General features: G+C 40.6%; 1 long non-coding RNA gene across 1 annotated transcript in view; it reads left to right on the top strand.

Moving 5' to 3' along the window:
• The window catches only part of LOC104517060, a 9,385-nt gene extending 4,446 nt beyond the window's left edge, over nucleotides 1-4,939 (top strand). Inside the window, exon 2 of the long non-coding RNA XR_727964.1 lies at nucleotides 4,273-4,939. This is a non-coding gene — a long non-coding RNA (uncharacterized LOC104517060). The remainder of the gene's footprint in view (nucleotides 1-4,272) is intronic.
• The last annotated feature ends 2,602 nt before the right edge of the window (nucleotides 4,940-7,541 follow it).

Below are 7,541 nucleotides of genomic sequence, written 5' to 3'. Positions count from 1 at the left end.
TTGGAAAATCTCATTACCCCACACTTCAGATGTTATTCAAGTTCAAACTACCCTATATGGCAAGAGTTTGTAGGTTAATTCCAAACAAGAGCAGCTCATCAGTAACTGTAAAGATTAATGTGAAAGGAGAAAGAAATTGGGAGCATCACTCAATTTGGAATGAGCCAAAATAGGACCCTGTTTGCTCAGCTGCTGCCTCCCACCTGTGGACCGCTGTATGGCCCTAATGAGAAAGGAACAGAATCCCTGTGACAGGCAGAAGGATTTTCCTGCACATGCAACCACTTAGTGCTGCAGCTGTGCTGACAGCTCGTGCCCCGAATTCCATACATGATAACGCCCTCCCCTTCCTCACATGTCCCAAAGAGAAATACACCTGCACGGCTGGCTGAGAGCAGCATCCCATGCTGCTGTGGAAACCAAAGTAGGATCCTGACCCGCTCTGCGGTGCTACAGCAATTCCCCCATGCTGGAGGAGCAAGGGCTGCCTCATCCTGGAACTGGACTTGCTGCTTCTGCTCCTGTGCCTCTCCAGATGTGCCTCTGTCAGGAGCTGTTGGTGTAGGGGCTCTGTGTGTGGTGCGCTGCCATGTCCCCGGGAGCTGCCCTGCGGCCTCCTGCAGGTGTGTCGCATGTGCACGGGTGGTGAACGGTGGGAGCGAGGAGCATCAGTTCTCGCTCTGCATCTCATTTTGCTCACAGCAAGGCTCACGCTAATTCTCTGTTACACCTCATCAGATGCCTGAAATTCTTTTTCTAGTTCTACTGCTATTGGACCTGACGAGTAGCATCTACACTGGCAATAGAGAAACTAGAGAAAGGAGCCATTGAGTTTGCTTAGCTGAAAGGAAAAGAATTAATCTTCTAAAAGCAAATTACTTGACCCACATCTACCATATGTTTCCGCTCCGGCCCCTATATAAATTTGATATTGATTGCTTATAAACCACATATGTACTGAGGTTGTTCCTGACTTGTTTGCCGGATTATCTGAGGTGTCAGTGTAATGCTGCATAAATAGGTCAGTCAGCACATTTGTATTTAGCAGCTCATAAATCTGCACATGGTTTTGTAATTTTCCTCCTAAATTCTATAAACGTACAGTTGGAAGGACAGCTCTGTGTTAAGGACAACCGGTTAATATACTAACGTAGGGACATGGACACTGAGGCCAATTGATTTTGTATTCTTAGATGCACTTGCTTGCTCCAGCTGCTGTGCTGCTGCCTCATACTCCGACTTCTTTGACGGGGTATGTGCTGGGGTTTCATTTTGGCTTCTGCATTATTAGTAAAATTGTTAAATAGTTTCAATTCATATGTCCAAAGTGCACCAATACAGCCAAAAAATCCTAATCCCGTTTAGAATTTGGCCACATACTTCTAAATGCTGGTGGCAAGAGTACACCGAAAATATTAAGGGTCTCCTTTTCATTCTTCAGACAAATGTCTACTATTTCTGACTTTTTTTCCAATTGTTATTTAATCTCATTAGCACAGGAAACATTTTCCTATGTGTGATGACCCATATGTTACACCTCTGAAAACTGTGCCATTAGATGCAGTTTCCCAAATCAAAATTTGGCTTATGGAAATACTATTAACATTGATTCTGAAACAAATAGCTGGGCTCAGCTCTTAAATTATGACCTACAAGGGATGATCCTTACATCAGTCTGTAAATTGAGTAACTCTCTAAATCCTCTAGAAGCGATAATTACAAAACACTACTGTACAGACTTAAAGGTATACAGTGGAATGGAGTTTGAAAGAAATATACTGTAAACTGGAAAATAATAAATCCCTGCAGATCTGAATAAGAAGATGGGATAATTATTTGAGGCTGCTAACTATTCTGTGTATTAAAAGCTTATTTTCCCAATCTGAAACTGTAATTCAGAATAAACATTGAAAATCTCTTAAGGAGGGTGTATCTTCTAAGTTGTTCCAACTCTAAGACAAATTGGAAATAATAATACCTGGGAAAAGAACATATTTTATTGTTCAGATGGAGACTTTGGATGTTTAGGAAGTGTAATATTCTCTGAGGAAGGGCAAGGAAGTGGAGGAGAGGACCATCCAGAGAAATCCTGATAACTTAGGAGAAAAAGTATACAAAGACCTGCAAGGGATGTAGAATACAGAAGAAAATTGTCATGACAACTAAAAATTCAAATAATATGTAGAATAAGATTATACAGGTCATATCAACTAATAACTGGTTCTTGGCCTACTTATAGGTCAAAACTAACTAGTTTATTAACTAGTTTATGTGATATCACAATTCATTCCTGAGCTGCTGGAATTTGGTTATGGTTCATCTATGTAAATTCCAGGAAATTTACAATTCTTAAATATTCAGTGGTTGCAGGTAAGAGTAAAAAATTATTTTAAATTAAGAGCTCATGTGGCTCCTGATTTAATAGTTTTAATTAACTGGTTTATGCAGTTCAGTGCTAAAGAGAACTCACAAATTTACAGAAAGTAGTGAGGCCTGTAGACCTGTGAAATTAAGCACAAATAACTTCAAAGGCAAAGATAAGTGTATGCTCAATATTTCCTTAGATTATGGCCAAGGCTGACAATCATGAATCGCCTAACAAAACATTTAATTTTGGACGTGCTGTTTGAAATTGTATTCCAGTGCTGCACAGCTGTTGAGACTTTTTTGACTTCTTAAAAAGAAAAGATGCCTTACTATAACAGCATCTCTGTTACATTAGGGGAAAACATAATTTAAGACTTAACAAGTGTCGAGAAGCTGTGAATTTAATGCAGGTAGAAAGTGACAGTTAAAGCTAGACACAGGGAAGAGCATGTGGGATATCTTGTCTTTCAAAGAAGTGAGTATTAATGCTGTCAGGTGATATAGTGAACCTGATGGATGAGCCGTCTAACCCAACACTGAGGTCATGAGTTCCCTTCAAAACCACATTGTAGAGAAAATATTCATCCTAATTCGTTAAACTTGTATTTCAGAGCACAAAGAATAAAATAGTTATTCTTCATTTTGTGAAGGCCCTCTCTAACATCTTGCAGTAGAGCAAATGCTCGAAACCAACTTGCAGGTCCCTATAAGCATAAATCTAATTGATAATGACAATAGGTATTAAATTGCATAATTCCACTGACTTATAATACAGGAGATGACTTAACAACTCATTGATATGGCAGAATAACTTCATTTACCATTTACTGCAGAAAATGCGGCATCTCTCCATAGTTACAGCATTTCTTACTGTAGGTTCCTTGAAATCAGTTTGATTTTTCTGAGTTGTTCACTTAAAATGAACAAAGCAGTAAATGTAAGTAATAAGCACCTAAATGGAGAGTTAGACAAAGCCACTTGTTATTTAATGTTTTATGATCTATTTATGTTGTGTTATCAGGGTATGCCTGTGGTATTTTGAGGAGTGATGTAAGCTTGCTGTGCCAGCTCTGCCTCACTTGGATCAGAGCCACGGTAGGATAACCCTAGGAGAGCTAACTCCTTTTATGTGGCCTTAGGAGAGCTAATACCATTTATGTGGTTTCATGGCTTTAGTCTGGTGCAGGTAAAGCTCTAATCTGCCTGGAAGATACCATGGTGATGTACCCTACACCATCCTCTTCATGCTGTAGACCTAACTCTTGTGGGACAGTCATTATACCTTATTTAAAGACCTTGCTAAGAAACTGAAGCCACATCCTTGCAACAGGAGGAACATTGTGGAAATCCAAATAGCTTCAAAGCGGTGTTATGCAGTCACATGTAACATACCTGACCAGTGTTCCTTATAAACAGCAAATACAGTGTCAGCAAACCGATAGCTGCATTCATGGAAAAGCTGCTTTCCTGCCTATACGCAATCTGCCTCTTGCTTTCTTACCTGAACTCGGAAGTAGCTTTTTGTCCTCTGCGACAGAGCTACCGCAGTCTGCACATTCATCTTTGTAGCACATGGCACTCTCGCTTGTAATAGCCTCCTTCAAGTTGTGGCTATGACTGACAGCAGAAACCTCAGCATTAGTTTCTCATCGGCCGAAATCAACCTCATTCGAAAATGGCTTTTAAATTTGCCGACTGATTTTGTGAAACAATCTGGCTGGCTGGCAGTGCAGGTGTTAAAGCATCAGGGCTTCCTTCCTGTGGTTTAAGATTTGACAGACTCCAGTTGGTGCCCCTAGTTATTTGACAGTGATGTGGCAACACTGAGTGGTTGCTGATGAACAGGTCTGCAGTGATCATGCCTCTGTTTTCTGTTTTTGTTTTTTGTTTTTATCTTTTCCTCAGGGGAAATCGCTCACATCAAAGAGGTTAACCAGTCTAGTGCAGTCCTACTAAAAGGATCACCTTGTAGCATGGAAGCAGACTCAAATCATTATACATACTTTGTAGCTCACTGATTGCCTGACTCAGAGGACAGTAGAACAAGATGTTGCATGAGCAAGGACCTGACTTGTTTTCTTTTGTGTATACTAAGGCATTACAGACTCCGAGGGACTCTCTAGCCTTTCGATGCCTCCATTTCGAAAACTGTCTGCTCACTTCCTCCTTCATATCAAGCTGGATCTGTGTCTTTTTATTTTCTGCAAGCTCAAGTACAGTGAAAAAAAAGCTTCTGCTAGGCACAGTTTATTAAAAAAATACGTCAATCAAAAACTGGAAGAAATGTAAAAAAAAATGCATATATTAATAAATATACATATGGCATCACATTTATTGCACAATAAATTAGCACAGAAGGTTTCATTTCACTGATGTATTCACATTGAGAAAGAAAGCCTGTGTCTTTGTCTGTTGTCTGTATATTCTCTGTTAATGTTTCTTGCATTTATTTTTATACCATATTTAAAAAAGAACACCTTTTACTCCAGATGTATTAAAGTTGATCCTTTCTCTGTAAATTTGTGTATGTTTATATTGTTGTTTTATCTTTCATTAAAAGATGCAGAATCTCTTTCCTTTGGGAAGTTTGAGATTGTAATATTGAATTTGAAGATTAGTCAAGAGCAAAATCATCCCCAAAAGTTACACACCTTGTGCTTTCTAAAAAGTGACATGAAATGGCATTTTCTTTCTCTCAGTGACACCTAATCAAACACACTTTATTGATAATCATTTACTTTTTATTTTCTTTTTATCAAGCTAGCAGCAGAGAGACCTTTCCAGCTTGCTCATCATCACATAAGCAAACCTTTCTTTAAGCTCGACCCGTTCTGCAACAGTGCCATAGCCTGCGCAGCGATTCAGTCGCTACCCAAGACCGGGTCGACTGAACTGCATTTCCTTAGGAACGGACATGAACAAAGCTGGCTGAGAACACAAGTGTGCGCTTGCTAAATAGGAAGGACGGCGTTTCTCGTTGCTCTCGCTTCTGATACACTGCAGTGTTTTAGGCTGAAAAGGTAGTGTTTTGGGAGTGCTAAGCGTACTGTCTGTGGCGCAGACCTTGGGTAGTAATGCAGGAGGCTGTCATTTTAATTCAGGGGCTCTCTTCAGTTGCTGTTGTATATGTACTCCGGAGGTCACTCACAGAGACCTATTGACAGATTTATGAGAGCACATAGCCGTTGGCTGTGAGACAGAAGATACAGAGCTTCTGAAGCTGAATGGAGCTGGAATCAGAAATCTCTGCTTGGCCTAAGAAACAGCACTCTTGGCTGAGAGAGGTGACGTAAGGACAGCAGGCAGAATCTCTGAGCAGAAAAGCGATGACGGGAAGTAAGTGGAAGGACAAAATGCTGGCACCTCCAGAGCATTATAGGATGCATAGGACAAACAAGCCTTTTTAGCAATGCACAGGATAGACTCAGGACAGCCAGCTCTAGTGCCATCTGTCATACTGCCTTTGGTTTGATATTGAGAAACAGGCATCGGGTTTCAAAGGGACTACCAAAGCTAAAAATGCACGCCCACGCACACACAAAAAGTGGGACAGTCACAGACACAATCAGGCAATAAATTTGAATACATTAACACTAGAGTAATTTCATTTAATATCAGATACCTGTGGGAATTGTTGCTGCTAGGGCCGGGGCTGCTGCGCAGAGCAGCTGTGGGAGGAGGGAGCTGGGCTGCCTTCTGCATGGAGCTCTGGCTTCTCCACTGGCTCTGTCGGTAGCCTGCTGCAGCCTTATCCCTGACCACAGCATCTCTGAAGAGGTAGTCTGAATGCATGCAGGACCAAACATGTTGTAAGTCACCATGAGTGGCAGTTCCACAGGTTTCTGCTTGGTTGGGGTTTCTGGAAGTTTGGGGGGTTTTGATTGTTCTTTGTTTTCCCACTGTGTTTCTGGTTCCTAGAGAGGATGATGCTCACCACTTTAGTGTCTCAGTTTTTATTAGCACAATTCTACTAAGCTTTTATCAGAAAACACTGGAAGTGCCCCGTGAGAGCTTGATTTTACCAAGAGCTCCATCTAGGTCAACTCAAAATATTCACAGTCTAGGGAGGCCGGATGAATTTTAATGAATAGCCACATTGAACCCCAGATCTTAAACTCTGAGATTTAATTTTCCTTTGCCACAAAAATGCTAGCTCTGAGGCATGAACTTGGGGCCAGGCAATCCACAAAAATTTGAGCTCTGTTTCACTTCTCAGTGCCAAATAGAGATATTTATTTCCAAACTCCTGCTGCCACCAATTGCATCAGCTGGTATATTGCCTGTTTTGCCTTAGAAGTTAACTAATTAGATACCAGCATCTGCTTTGAAGAACCATTCCCATCTAATAAGAAATATTTCAAATGTATGCATTAGTTATTTCATGCGATGTTACCCGAAGAAATTTTGGTGTATTTTTTTCAAAATCACTTTGCAACACCAACTGGCTGATAAAAAGATGTGGAGCAGAGCATTTGTATTCCTGAACCCATTTCCTACTTATTCTAGTTATTTCCTTTTCAATGTGAAGTCTCTATTGAATGGATGTATTTTCCTGTATTTGCACAGGATTTAGCAGACTAAAAATATGCATTACTAATATGGAGGCATTCAAAGTAGTCAGGGAGCTGTATTAAGGTTTCTTTTGTGCATAGGTTCAGATGACACAAGTCCACTGTTACACATGAGGGAATTTGGCCCAAACAGTTCAAATAAAATCTGTTCTGCAACCAGTTGATTTTTAAAGGATTTGTCTGTGATCTTTTCATACCTCACCTGATCACTGTCAGCTGCAAGTGATACGATCCTGGGACCAGAGTCTCCAAGTAGGGGCAAACTCCCTTTTACTTCACCATGGAAAAAAAGAGATATGTTTGTTTCTAAATTCATATGAAGACCCACTTCCAAGAATTAAGATTAACTCAGATGTAGGCGTATTTGTACAACCTCCAAACAGCTGAAGTATGACTTTGGTTACACAGTGACCTTCCCATTAAGAATTTCAGTGATGCCATGAGTCTACTGAGGGAAAAAGAACTGAGAGAGAAACACAGTCTGAAGAGACCATGTTTCTTGTCTTATGGGGAAGAGCCATAAGAGCCTTCTGGCTCCTCCTGGGAAGCTGAAAACACCCACCACTGGGTGCTCTTAATTTTAATATTCATTAAAATAACCAC

Source organism: Eurypyga helias, unplaced genomic scaffold (assembly GCF_000690775.1).
Source record: "Eurypyga helias isolate BGI_N326 unplaced genomic scaffold, ASM69077v1 scaffold21211, whole genome shotgun sequence".
In the NCBI taxonomy this organism is placed as follows: Eukaryota; Metazoa; Chordata; class Aves; order Eurypygiformes; family Eurypygidae; genus Eurypyga; species Eurypyga helias.
Note: the sequence above shows the minus strand (reverse complement) of the source record. Positions and strands in the feature narration are given on the sequence as shown.